This window comes from Haliotis rubra, unplaced genomic scaffold (assembly GCF_003918875.1).
Source record: "Haliotis rubra isolate DU_JTF1 unplaced genomic scaffold, ASM391887v1 Scf118, whole genome shotgun sequence".
Taxonomy (NCBI): Eukaryota; Metazoa; Mollusca; class Gastropoda; order Lepetellida; family Haliotidae; genus Haliotis; species Haliotis rubra.
Genome location: NW_025765092.1, coordinates 140,308 through 154,170, shown reverse-complemented (window position 1 = coordinate 154,170; position 13,863 = coordinate 140,308). Strand labels below are relative to the sequence as shown.

The following is a 13,863-nucleotide window of genomic DNA, read 5'->3' as shown; positions in this document are numbered from 1 at the left end:
GAACATTTGCAAAACTATTGAATACACCCAAGGGCTGTTTGTGATGTTTCAACAAACCCTGCATGTCTGTATAGGTACTTGTTTGTTCTATACCCTGACCAAGCGCGTATACTTATACTATCGACCACTTGTTTTTGTCTGTCATACAAAATGACAGAGAAAGTCTGTCTTCGTAAAAAACACACAGAAAAAGAACGCAGCCTATGAACCTTTCTTTCAATGACATCAACACCGTACATGCGCACCGACCAGACGATTGCCAAGGGCAGATTTTTTACACTATTATTGCCACTGTACATATAAAACAAGCTCAAAACAAATGGAAATCACAAAACTTAATAGTTCAGTGGCAATCATGCAATTGTTATTCAGTATCAAACCAATGTGCAATGAGATTTGATAAAATAGACATAATGATATATACTCAACAACAAAAGTAAGGGACCACCCCCATTTTCAATATTAGAGTATTTAATAGTTCATATATATTATGATCCATATAATACTTAAATATTGAATATTGGGGTGGTCCTAACTGTTTTGTTGAGCATACATGTTATTTCAGATTTGCGTGTTTACAAACCTACAATACTGTTAATAATAAACGGACTTAAAGCCTCACCGAGTTGTGTTGTTGAGGACAGAGAGCCATTCCCGTTAGCTGTACGATGTTGGTGTTTCGTTGTTCAGGGTGTATCATTACATGGTATAAATATACACTTAGAATAATGGGGTAGCATGAACAATAAGCCCTGGACTAGACAGTGTATATACGTAGTTATACCACATGGCCTTGAAGTCGGGACTTCAACATACATATGAATACTGTTATTGTTACAGGATAATGTCAACCGTCATAAAAACCCAGTATTCATGTACAGCTGTAAGGTTTTCCTTATTTTAATAATACATATCAGGGCGGCTGTTGCGAACATAATAATACAACCGCAAATAAGCAACAACAGACTTCGTTGTACATGCATGCCAATATTTATAAAGCGCTTTTTATCAATGTAATTGCACAAAGGCGCTATCTGAGTCCATTTTATCCATATGCAGAGGTGAATAGGTGCGTCTTGACACCACTTTTAAAACTTGACAGTTCGATTTCGGAACGAAGGGTGGCTGGTAGATTGTTCCAGAGGAAGGGTCCTGCTCTAGAGAATGACCTGTCCCCATATGACTGAATTCTAGTTCGTGGTATTTCAAGGTGAGACTGGTCCCGGAGTGATCTAGTTTGGTGATATGGTGTCAGGAAATCTGAGAGGTATTTTGGAGCTAGACCGTTTAAACACTTGAAAACAAGGAGCAGGGTTTTGTACTCGATTCTGAAGCGAATTGGAAGCCAGTGTAGAGTTTACAAGGCTAGGGAGATGTGTTCAGTCCTTTTAGTTTGACAGTTCTTTATTAAGACATTTAAGCATTTCTACAGCAGAGTTGCATATGCATATCTGAAACAAAACCAGTTTAATAAACTAGATCCCAAAAGTTAACTGGTGTTTACCCCAATAGCCGACGGGAGGATAGGGTGTTCTGGCACGGAGACAACTGATCGTATCACAAATACAGGGCTCGTACACGTGCATGCTCGTGCTTTCTGTGACTGGTCGGCGTGGTCCGTACTCATTTGTCTTCAGCGCATCATAGCATAGCATTAGTGAGTGAGTTTAGTTTTCGCTGCTTTTTAGCAATATTCCAGCAATATCACGGCGGGGCACACCGGAAATGAGCTTCACACATTGTACCAATTTTGGAAATCGAACCCGGGTCTTCGACGTGTCGAGCGAACGCTTTAACCACTAGGCTACCCCACCACCCTGATATAGCATTGATCTTGCTGACTGCGTCATCAAATAACATTCACTCACACACTATCAAATGACGTCACCCAATATGTGACAGGATACAGAGCGATATATCCAGGGTATTTGATCTCCATTCTACTTAAACATAACATCATGTTTAGTGAGTAATATTTAAGCAGTATGTCAAATGGAGGGAATCCAAAATTGAGCTCAACAAATCTTCCCCCCGCGGGGAATCGCACATTGGCTTTTGACGTAACAGGCGAATGTTTTAACCACTATAGGCAGTCCCGCCAACCCATATGCGTACATTAGAATGCGTGAGTGAGTATGGTTTTACGCCGCTTTTAGCAATGTTCCAGCAATATCAAGGCGGGGGACACCAGAAATGGGCTTCACACATTGTGCCCATGTGGGGAATCGAACCTGGGTCTTCAGCATTAACCACTAGGCTACCCTATGCACCACCCCTGCCCTTGGATGACCTGAGGTTGTATAAAGTATAAAGTAAAGTAGGTACGAAACATGGCACATACTGTATAGGTACTGGATGAAAATTTGGCATTCAACTAACGCATTCATGTCCTTATACTACCTTGACTTGCACAAGTCTCTAAGACAATAAGTATTACTTTATATCACAATGTCTAGAATATTAAGTAACCCTAACCCCAGATTCATACATCGACCTTTTCTGGGGTTATATTTGCATCATATAGTTAAACATCAATCAGTGCAGGAAACTATGGAATCCTGGAAGGGACATTGTCGCGTGGCGCATTGTCGCGTTGTCGCCCTCCCAAAAACAAGCAAAATGAGGCAAAAATAACCAAAGCGCGACAACGCGACATTTCGGCCATTTGTCGCATTTGTGGTTAATTTTGCCTCATTTTGCTTGTTTTTGAGAGGCGGCAACGCGACAATGTCCCTTCCAGGATTCCATAGGAAACTTTACTCTGTTGTGCTAATAAGAACGATGTCAGTTGAATAATGCATTAATTAAGTTACTAAAATGAGAACAGTTTCTTATAGTGTCGTTAAGTAAACTGCAAGCTTTATGTCCCCAACACTGTTGTGACACCCGTATCATGTTACATCACCATGGAAAATCAGTATCTTATTTCTTTCTTTTTCAGCCATGTACCATCATGGACGTATAAATGTATTTGAAACATAAGTGTAGAACGCAAACAAGTCGCATATGCATTGTTTCACGTTCTACAATTCATGTTTCGCTATGTGGTATATGGACGCCTGCCTAAAATGGGCATGAGCTGACAGTCTCAAACAAGTACGACTAACCTTACTGTGTATTAAAACACTGGATCTACATGTACACTGTTGTTGTGCAATTTGTGTCACAAACATTTATAACCGAATGCATATTTACAGCACGTGTGAAAAGAGTCAGCTTAGAGTTAAAAATTAAGTCACCATCAACCATACTGGTTTATCCGGACACTCGTTAATCCATACACGTTCGTTGATAACAAATCCACAAAACATCTCTGACGCACACACTTGAAAAGCTCAGAATGCAACACCCCTTACATTCGCCAAAAGCTGTTTTCTTATGACACACAAGAACTGTGATTTGTTACAGTAGCTGTTTAATTAACAACCACCAATTAACTCAGAGTTTGAACGCATTCTATTACAACCACACTACCTACCTTCACAGCCCAACCCGTCTGTGGCGACTGTCGACCCCACAGGGGATCATTACGGTGTATTGTTATGGTGTCAAGTCGACCTAATTAACGCTTGTTGTGATGGAGTTAAGGAGGATGAACTCAACCAGGATTCCACCTTTCACTGTTAACTTTATCCATATATAGAAAGCGCTATATTTAGCTGCACTGTTGGGTTTATTATTCTGGGCACGATGGGAGTGGTATTAGCTGTCCAGATCCACTCCGCTTTTCCCGATTCGACTGCCGTGTTTGCTATGGGGAGCAGGTTTGTTTGCTGTTAAAGGCCAACTCAAATATCAGCTGGGAGGGGCATCGTTTTCAATCGTTGCTCATTACAGGGGACAGATGAGGCGGAGCTGGGGCTTAAATCTTAGATATGTCGAAGGATTAAGATTTTGTACTTCAAGTACTCTTACAGTTTTTAATACATGAAACTTAATTGCTACTGAAACGATTAATGATTATTTAACCAGCGATTGAAAGGCATTAACACTAGGTACTATACTGACACCCTGAACAGGTGCTCTCACAATATAGGTCGCAGACACGAGCTGACGGCAGTAGAAGTCTCAAGTCACAATACTAATGTAGACATGGGTATTCGCCAGGTAGCATGGCAAGGTACGACACGAGGTCGAAGGATTCATACTACCCGTGGAACTTTAGAGTACGTCTTCATATGCATGAGCTCGAAACCAATGGGTTAGAATTGATCTTCAGTAACCATGCTTGTCGTAAGAGGTGACTAACGGGATCGGACACATGTCATCGTATCCCAACTGCGTAGATCGATGCTTATGCTGTTGATCACTGGATTGTCAGGTTCGATTATTTACAGACCGCCGTCCTACAGCAGGAATATTGCTGAGTGCGGCGTAAAACAACAAGCAATCAACCAAGAACTATCAACCCCGGGCTGTGGTAACCCTGGACCAGACTCTATCACCCACAGGAAGCTGTGCTGCAAGTGGAATTCTTTACTTCTTTGGTTGAGCTCGGGGTGAGTGAGTGCGTTTAGGTTTACGTCGCTTTTAGCAATATTCCAGCAATATCACGGCGGTGGACACCAGAAATGGGCTTCACACATTGTACCCATGTGGGGATTTGAACCCGGGTCTTCGGTGTGACGAGCGGACGCTTCAACCACTAGGTTACACCACCGCCCGTTTGAGCTACGAATGTCATCAGTGATACACTACAGATTATCAGCTGTAGATGTGTGGTATGGGGTGTGTGAAACACGCATGGCGTTATATACATGTTACACATGACTCACTCGCACACAGATCTTCAGAGCTTGAAGGGTTGTCACGTAACATCCCAACCCTAAGCCTATCCCCATGCAATTAAGGAAAACTATGTATAATATTCTATAAATCATACCTTCATATTCTCACCTGTTGACATATTAGACAATGTAGAGAAGGAAGTGACTTGAAGATCCCACCATGATAGGAGAACGCCAGGTTGTGCAGCCTGTCCACCTGACAGTCTATACATCTCTGTTACAGACTACATAAGCTTGCATTGGTTTACTTTATACTGGAATTGCTTGAATACGCATATATGCATGGAATAACATGACTACTGTTTGCAGTGGAATCGATATGATAAGACATGGTTTAAAAAGTGGCATGTATACATTTTACACACTGCACACAACCGAAAAGCATTGACCTGAAGATTCTGTATTGTAAGTATAGATTGTTCCCATACTTCTACCTTTAAGGGAGGGTGGGGTAGTCTAGTGGTTAAAGCGTTCGATCGTCACGCCGAAGATCCGGGTTCGATTCCCCACATGGGTGCAATCTGTGAAGCCCATTTCTGGTGTCCCCCGCCGTGATGTTGCTGGAATATTGCCTAAAGCGGCGTAAAACTAAACTCGCTCACTCTACCTTTAAGGGGATATAATTCACACTGTAGGGAATATTATCCTTCACCTTGCAAGTATAAGTACCGTTATACAATGGGGAAGTTCCTTTCGATATGGGTTAGGATCAGATTATAGGAATAGTGGCCAACTCAGTTTCTACTAATATTAGATAAAACATTCCGAGGTGAGGTGAGGTTTGATATTTCACATTTTTTCAGCCACATAGCGACGAGACGAAATTTCCACATGTGTACATGTCCATCATTAACACAATGTCACACTCAAAAGCAAGTTTCCATATTCCCACTCCAACATCACTATTTAGAGTGAGTGAGTTTAGTTTTACGCCGCACTCAGCAATATTCCAGCTATATGGTGGCGGTCTGTAAATAATCGAGTCTCGTACAGACAATCTAGTGATCAACAGCATGAGCATCGATCTTTGCAATTGGGAACCGATAACATGTGTCAACAAAGCCAGCGAGCCTGACCACCTGATCCCGTTAGTCGCCTCTTACGACAAGCATGGGTTACTGAGGGTTCATTCGAGCCCGGACCTTCATGTGTCACTATTTAGAATGCAAAAGAATGAGCTACAACGTATGTGAACAAACCATCGACAATAAGGCAATTATCTCTTGCTTCTGCACCTTTATATTTGAATATTGTGAAATGTGAAGCATCGAATGTCACTGTTCATTTATTAAAACATTCATAGTATTCGAACACCACATTGCTGAACTGTAAAATGACACCATAACGCGTGTTATAAATCACACATTCACAGCGTTTAAACACCATCTTACCTGTAATGATGAATCTATATCAGATAACGATTACCCCTGTGACACATAGGCGAAGTTTCCATCTACCAAAGGTCACTAATGCTAACGTCAATACCATGAATGTATACTGGCCCGGCAGCTTGAGGCCGAGACTCACCGGTAGAGGGCGCCAGACCATAAAATCATCCCTGACTCAAGACACAGAACTTATTCTATATATTATAAAACACGATTTGTGACTATCCCCATTCTGTAGTTGTTCACCGATCCCTACCAATATATTGACATACATACATTGTGTATCAACAGAGAACATCGGTTATTGATAAAGAAATAAAAGCACTCAGTAGTAACTGCTGAATGAAAGTGGTCGAGCGTTGTTGACATTCGCAATCGCGATTGTAAGAGTGACGAGAACGATCCATTTATGTGCAGTGATAGAGTAAATCATATCAATCACAGTGAAAGGGTTAACGATATATCCCGCAAGACTCCACACTGTACTCGGGACAGCGGAAAGAGTGCGTCCCAGAGCGGAATGAATGACTTCAGGGACAATGGCCGTGTATGACTGTTCGGAAACACTTACAGCTAACATCATCAGTTCCCCTGGAAACAGGTTAATACCACAAACACGTTGACACAAAATATGTATCTCATAATTTATATTTACCTGGTTTTGGGTTATTGTAATATGTACAAACATCGGTGGAGGCAGTTAATTAATTAGCATGTAAAAAAATAGCTATTAGACGGCGTCCCCATACTATATGAAGGCACAGGGGCATGTCCTTATATATGTTACAGTCAGATTATGAAATCAGTCATTTCGTGAAATGACTAAGAGGATCAGCCATTTCCTCTATTGGCTATATTAATAGGTTTGGACGTTTCCATCTACTTTGATGGTTACAAATGTGCTTGATAACGATTGCCAATGTTCGTGATGCACGAAACAAATCGCCAAAACGCATTTTCTGGCCCCGACTCTCGGAAACACGAAACACATGTCTTAGTCGGATACTTGGGAAAGATAGTGCGAAAAATCAGTATAAATGTCCTGTCCAACACTGCAATATCACTGCACATAAAGTCACACAGAGAGAATGCCAAGGTTAACCCAGGAAGAAAGAGAACGAGCAGTAGGGATAGTTGGATGGCTGACCCTCTTAGTTATTTCACGAAATGACTGAATTTTTTAGTTTTTTCACGAAATGACTGATTTCACAATCTGACTGTAACATGTATAGTGTTAAAACCCCGTCAGTGACAGTATGTACCCTGATGCTAGTTTTTTTGCGTTACCAGCCTCTGTGTACGGAAGGACAACCGGGAGTCATGGCTTTAGTGAATGTCTTAGAACTAAACCACAAGGGTATGGTGTAGAATGAGATCAAGTGCCAGAAAACAAGATATTTTATTTAAAAATACGTATCTACTAAATGGAAATATGTCCAAATTAAACCCAGAACAATCCTTAATTTCGGGCTGAGGCAATCGCGACCTGCCAAAACATTCTCGAGTCCTTTACAATATACTAAACCGCAAAAGAAACGCAAATTGAATTGCAAATGCCAACAAATGTTAATTTATGAACACCTAATTTGAACATTATGAATAAACAACAGACAAGTAAACGTTGAAGAAATGGGTTGTGGTCTCTGGTGAAAACACTAATGTTTATTGAAAAAGCACTTGTCACCACACCACCCCCAAACACAAAAAATGTCATGAAACAGTGTCTCCATCAGTAGCGGGTGTGACCCCCATTGGCTGCAATACAAGCAGTACAGCGTCGTCCCATTGAGTCAACAAGTGTCTGGAAGAAGGCTTGGGGCATTTGATTCCATTCTCTGACCAATCTGGCTTCCAAATCCCTAAGGTTTAGAGGTGGACCAGCTGCCTGTATCCGTCTTCAATTTCATCCCACACATGCTCGATCGGTGCCATATCCGGGGACAGAGAAGACCAGGGCACTACAGCAATGTTGTTCCCTCTCAGTAAGTCCATAGAGACCCGTGCTGTGTGAGGACGAGCATCGTCCTGCTGGAAAACCTGGAGCTGAGGCTGGGCCTGGAACAGCGGTACAACGTGGTTTTGAAGAATTTCGTTTCTATAGACTATGGCATCCCACACGTTGACGCAACACGTGCAAAGGTGTTCTCTGGTGGAAGCTGAAGTCGCCCCACACCATGACGCTAGCTCCTCCCATGCGGTCAGCCTCCAGGACGCAGCAGTTGGCGTAACGCTCATTACGTCGTCTCCATACACGGAATCGGCCTTCGGCGTGTGACATGTGGAATCTCGACTCATCAGAAAACAAAACTTGTTGCCATTGGTGACGTCGCCAACGCTGGTGTTGTCGAGCCCACTGTAAACGATGGTGGCGGTGACGTTGTGTAAGTATCGGTCCGACGTAAGGACGGCGACATCTGATCCCCACTGCCCTCAGTCGACGACAAACGGTGTCTGCAGAAATGTTATGGTGTGGCCCTTGAATGGTTGCAGCCGTCTGTGATGCTCGCTGTTGTCGGTTACGCAGATGAGTAACCCGGATGTGACGATCTTGACCTGGCGTTGTTACTCTCGGACGTCCTAAGAGTGGCCGGTCTTGAACATTTCCGGTATGTCGATGCCTTGCGGAGAGTCTGGTGATTGATGTCACGTGACACCCGAAGTGCCTGGCCACCGCAGTTTCTGTTGATCCGGCCAGCAACATTCCAATGGCGATCCCTCGCTGCTGTTGCGTTAGACGTGGCATGTTTTTTCAGCGTTCTTCAAGTCGATTTTGTGGTGTATGGTATTTTTTGAATGACCGGCCTTATAAAGGATTCAACTTGATGGAAATGCACGCATTTTTGTGTGAAATGTGAAAACATCGTGCAGAAAACACCAAAAGCATGAAAAAAAATCGCATTCGGGCGATATGGTCAAGAATAACCGGAAACAACGGCAAAACCATCTTTGAATGAGTGGTTTCACCATGGGATAGTTTTTTCCCCTATAATAAATTTATTTGAAGCGCATGTTTTTCACAAAGTAAGTTGCGTTTATTTTGCGGTTCAGTATATATTCTTTAGCATCTGTGAGAGAGACTGGGTATGGCGGTGACAAACTTATAGCCATCAACAGGGCGACAACCCGCGCGTGAGTGATTGTGGTTTTACGCCGCTTTTAGCAATATTCCAGCAATATCACGGCTTGGGACATGTGATATTGCTGGAATATTGCTAAAAGCGGCGTAAAACCATGCTCACTCACTACTTCGCTACAATGGTGTTTATCTGTCCATTGATTACATGTTTGTAATTACCAACATACATCATTCCTACCTTTACAACATAGTACAAAATAATATACCTGACACAATTTGTTTACGTTGGTGTATCAGGAAATACAGTTAAAACAAACCATAGCATACCCCTGAACACGTTCTCTATGCTGTTCTCTATGCGCATGTGTAAGTATGTATAGCATGTGTTGGATTAATGGTCACATCTGGTGGCATCAAAGTTGTTAATATATGCAGCATTATTTATTACGTTACACTATTTAATCAATAATCATAACGCGCAATAGATTAATTAACGTTTGTTTTTTTCGTCTACTACATTAACATATAAGTGGTTAGTTTTATTTTCATAATGCATTACACGATCACAAGTGTGTGTCTTAAATAACTGTCTGCATCCGAGTTTACAAGTGCATATGATAATTGTTGTTATAACGGGGTGATGTACTCAGTACGGCCTTTGTTTCAGTCCTTGGAACTGCGTGACCGGTGGAGACTGACAATGCGCATGTCACACAGTACATCATTACGGATAGTGACGACCCACTGACACGTGGTCAAAGGGAAACTGTGACATTCAGCACCCGTATAGATCAGTGTGAGTGAGTGAGTGAGTGAGTATGGTTTTACGCCACGGGGACACCAAAAATGGGCTTTGCACAATGTACCCATGTAGGGAATCAAACCCGGGCCATAGGCGTGACGAGCGGAAGCTTTAACCACTAGGCTATACCACAACACACACACACACGCACGCACGCACGCACGTATAGATCAACACACTGCGTAAAGTAAATGTACAGGGGAACGTTTATGTCAAAACTGTACTTTATATATATTCGATGGGAGGGGTGGCGGGGGAGCCTTGTGGTAAAGCTTTCACTCGCTACGCCGTGGACCCAGGTTCGATTCCCCACATGGGTACGATGTGGGAAGCCCATTTCTGGTGTCTGTTGCCCTGATATTGCTATAATATTGGTGAAAGCAGCGTAAAACCAGACCCATTCACTGTACAAGGGAGTTCTTTCATGTGAACAACAAAGCCACAAGTTTCTCGTTACTCAATTGCAAATGCAATCATACAGGACATTTGTATATCGAATATGACAGAGTATAGTTTAGCTCAACAAGTGTTTCAATAGTCTCAGAGGTAAATGTTTTCAAAATGAAATGTAGCTTACCTGTAGCTTACCTGTAGCTTACCTGTACCTTACAGTAACTGAGACTGCTCCTGGTCTGTAGTTTCATATGTAGATGAATGGATATGTGTTTACGAGATCATGAATAACGAGAAGTTCATGGCATTGTGATTTAGGAACAGTAAGTTGTCAGGAATGTGTTACTATCTGATGTAAGGAGCGTTGTGGAAGTTGCCATATTTAGATGTTTTAGGGGTCAAGAGTGATCTGTAATCTTCAGGACGATTTTGTAGTGAGTGAGTGAGTTTAGTTTTACGCCACACTCAACAATATTCCAGCAACATGGCGTCGGTCTGTAAATAATTGAGTCTGAACCAGACAATCCAGTGATCAACAGCATGAGCATCGATCTACGCAATTGGGATACGATGACATGAGTCAACAAAGTTAGTTCCGTCAGTTGCCCAGTGGGCGAAATAACCACTGGCCCGCAAGCCCGTGGCTAGTAAACATCCAGTCGGGCTAGTAAATCTCCACAGTTACTGGTCCGACTGGCTAGTGCATTGTCATGGGGTCATTTTGTAAATATATCACTCTCTCCGACTTGTTAAGTTATTATACACTTTTAAATAATGCACGATTATGGCCTGATAAAAATGTTCATCATATTAGCAGCTTAATGATCAAACCCGTGTCTACATTCAAATTTCGGCTTGTGAAATTGTTTTGTGGGCTAGTAACTTTCAGGCACAGCTATCCCAACTGGCTAGCAAAATCTGGAAACTATGTCGCACACTGCAGTCGCCGCTTACGACAAGGACCGCCTCCGTGGTGTAGTGGTTAGAGCGTCCGCCCGGAGAGCGGAAGGTCGCGGGCTCGATCCCCGACCGCGTCATACCTAGCGCTCGGCATTAATGGGTACAACAAGGACTGGTCGGCTCGGAGTCGGTATAATGTGTCTGAGAGGGGTATTCATGCTTCACTGCGGCATGGTATCTCAGTGGGCTAGCACTATAACACCAGCTTAAGTCTGGGCTAGTACAAGCAGCCGCACATACACATACACACGCATGCACGTCGTCATATGAGCGAAATATTCTCAAGCACGACGTAAAACCCAATTTCACCTCACCTCTTACGACAAGCATGGGTTACTGAAGATCAATTCTAACCCGGATCTTCACGGGTGCACGATTTTAGTGCTTCATGAACACCTGCTCATGATATAGTCGGCATCGTACAATCGACCCTGCCTTCAGCAGAGATTTCCTGTGGGTATGGAAACGGTTACTGACGTCATTATTGTAGCTACCGAACTACCATCGGGAATAGATTCAAGGTATTGCTTCACAACAGCCCGGAGCCGTTATGGTTTATTAATGTAGTGATGTAGTAAAATGGTTCTGAGGTTAATACTGACGTGTTGTATTATTTGAGTATAAATGTAGTTGACTTATTCATGGCACTATTGAATGTAAACCGCGAACGCGATTTCTACTGAAAAAACTGGAATCCAACCAAATATGTGACAACCACATTGAGTCACTGGTAGCGCGGTCATTGAAGACATTGTACCGAGAATATCTGATACAATAATCAAATGTTTATTGCATCAGATATTATTGTGTCAAACAACGGTGCCTTCTAAGCACTACAGTTTGTATAGTATCCATTAACGGATCCTGATACGGAAAAAGGGACAAAACTCTGCACAGCGGACAGTGGTATCATAGAAAGTGGATAATTTCGTAACTTCCACCATGTGCACCCATTCTGTCAAGATATAGGAGCTCCGGCACACATTCACAACTCGTCAACTCACCTCAACGGAGTTATCCCAACCACGCCATTCGAGCCATCCAGCTAGACACACATATGTATCCCCTGACCTATATACTACACCGCCAGAGTGCACACTTGAACATGACCGGATGTCTTCATTCCGAGGACTTTCACCCACAAAAGACGCCAAGAGGTCAAAGTGAATCAATTATTTGCGCCGAGGTGCCTTAGGGGGCCGTATGCGTGGCGGTCGCTAAACCATTGTACATTGTTGGAATCAATACTTTATATGAAACAGACATATCTCTATGGTAATAATAAGTCCTAAATTGATAGCATTCATCGCTTGAACACAAACAACATGTTTTTAACTTGTTTTCATATTTCAACCAAGTAAACTGAGACAGCAAATAGCCTGAAGCCAGTACTTTGGTACTGGAATTATATTATCGTTTTGGTATTTTTGTAAATTGTCACAGAAAATGTTATATCTTTTGGCAATCTTCTCCCCATCCTTACAAGTAATTTAGATATTTGTATTTGTCACATTTCTAAATATTTAGTAATTTAACAAATTATGAACGTCAGTAAACTCTCGTGATGTATGTACATTATGCATTGTTAAGAAGATTTACCACTCACTCACTAATCTTCTCTGTACTATGGGCCAGTTGCCACCACTTCAGAAAACAAACTAAAACAAACAGCACACTTCCATAAAACAACTTCTATTGGAATATAAGTAAGGATATGTACAGTGACAAGTTTAATAATACAGTTAGATTTGTTTAACATAGATGTACGTTTCAGACCGGCACAAGTATCTAAGGCAATAACTATTAGTTTAGATCATATTTTCTAGATTTAAAAAATATATATAAAAATTCCCCAGAAGACACCATCGTGTACTGCCTGTTTCTCAAGATTGCCTCGTTAAGGGATAGAGTTCATTAATGTAATTTACATCCATGGACCTATCATTCAGCACTGATTTGAAGCAAGGCTACATATTTTATTTATTTTATATGCTAGTGGAAAACAGATGTGTTTTGTCCGAGCGTTGTATTGCTTAGAGTAAAACTGACATGGACATATGTGACCTACAAGTTAGACATTCTGTTCTTCGAATTCTGTAAGTGAAATGAGGTTCCAAAGAATTCCAAGGTAATACTGGCATGACTTCTCCAAGCACATCAATGTATGAATAATGTCAGGTCCGTGCCACCTATAAGTAAGGTTAAAGAACAAATATTAAATATAATGTCAGGGAAAGGGGATACTTAGCTCTCCAATGAGACACCAAGTAATACTATGGTGGTAACCAAAGGCCAAACCGGCTACAATCGGTCTTGGGGGTGGGCATATCAAGGCTGCTTCCATTAACAGACTTACAGACAGAGTTTATTTCCAGTAAAAGGCCGTAGGCCCAAAATACATTCAAAAGGAAATCCAGTGTAGTCAGGGGCACAATGCTCATTCAAGTGTGTTTATAA

The 13,863-nt window shown here is 42.0% G+C and overlaps 1 protein-coding gene across 1 annotated transcript in view; it reads right to left on the bottom strand.

Annotated features, from left to right (window-relative positions):
* Positions 1–674, bottom strand: part of LOC124259425 (equilibrative nucleoside transporter 1-like) — a 41,966-nt gene extending 41,292 nt beyond the window's left edge. Inside the window, 1 exon segment of the mRNA XM_046693571.1 lies at positions 623–674. The gene's annotated coding sequence lies outside the window, so the exon portion shown is untranslated.
* Between the last annotated feature and the right edge of the window lie 13,189 nt (positions 675–13,863).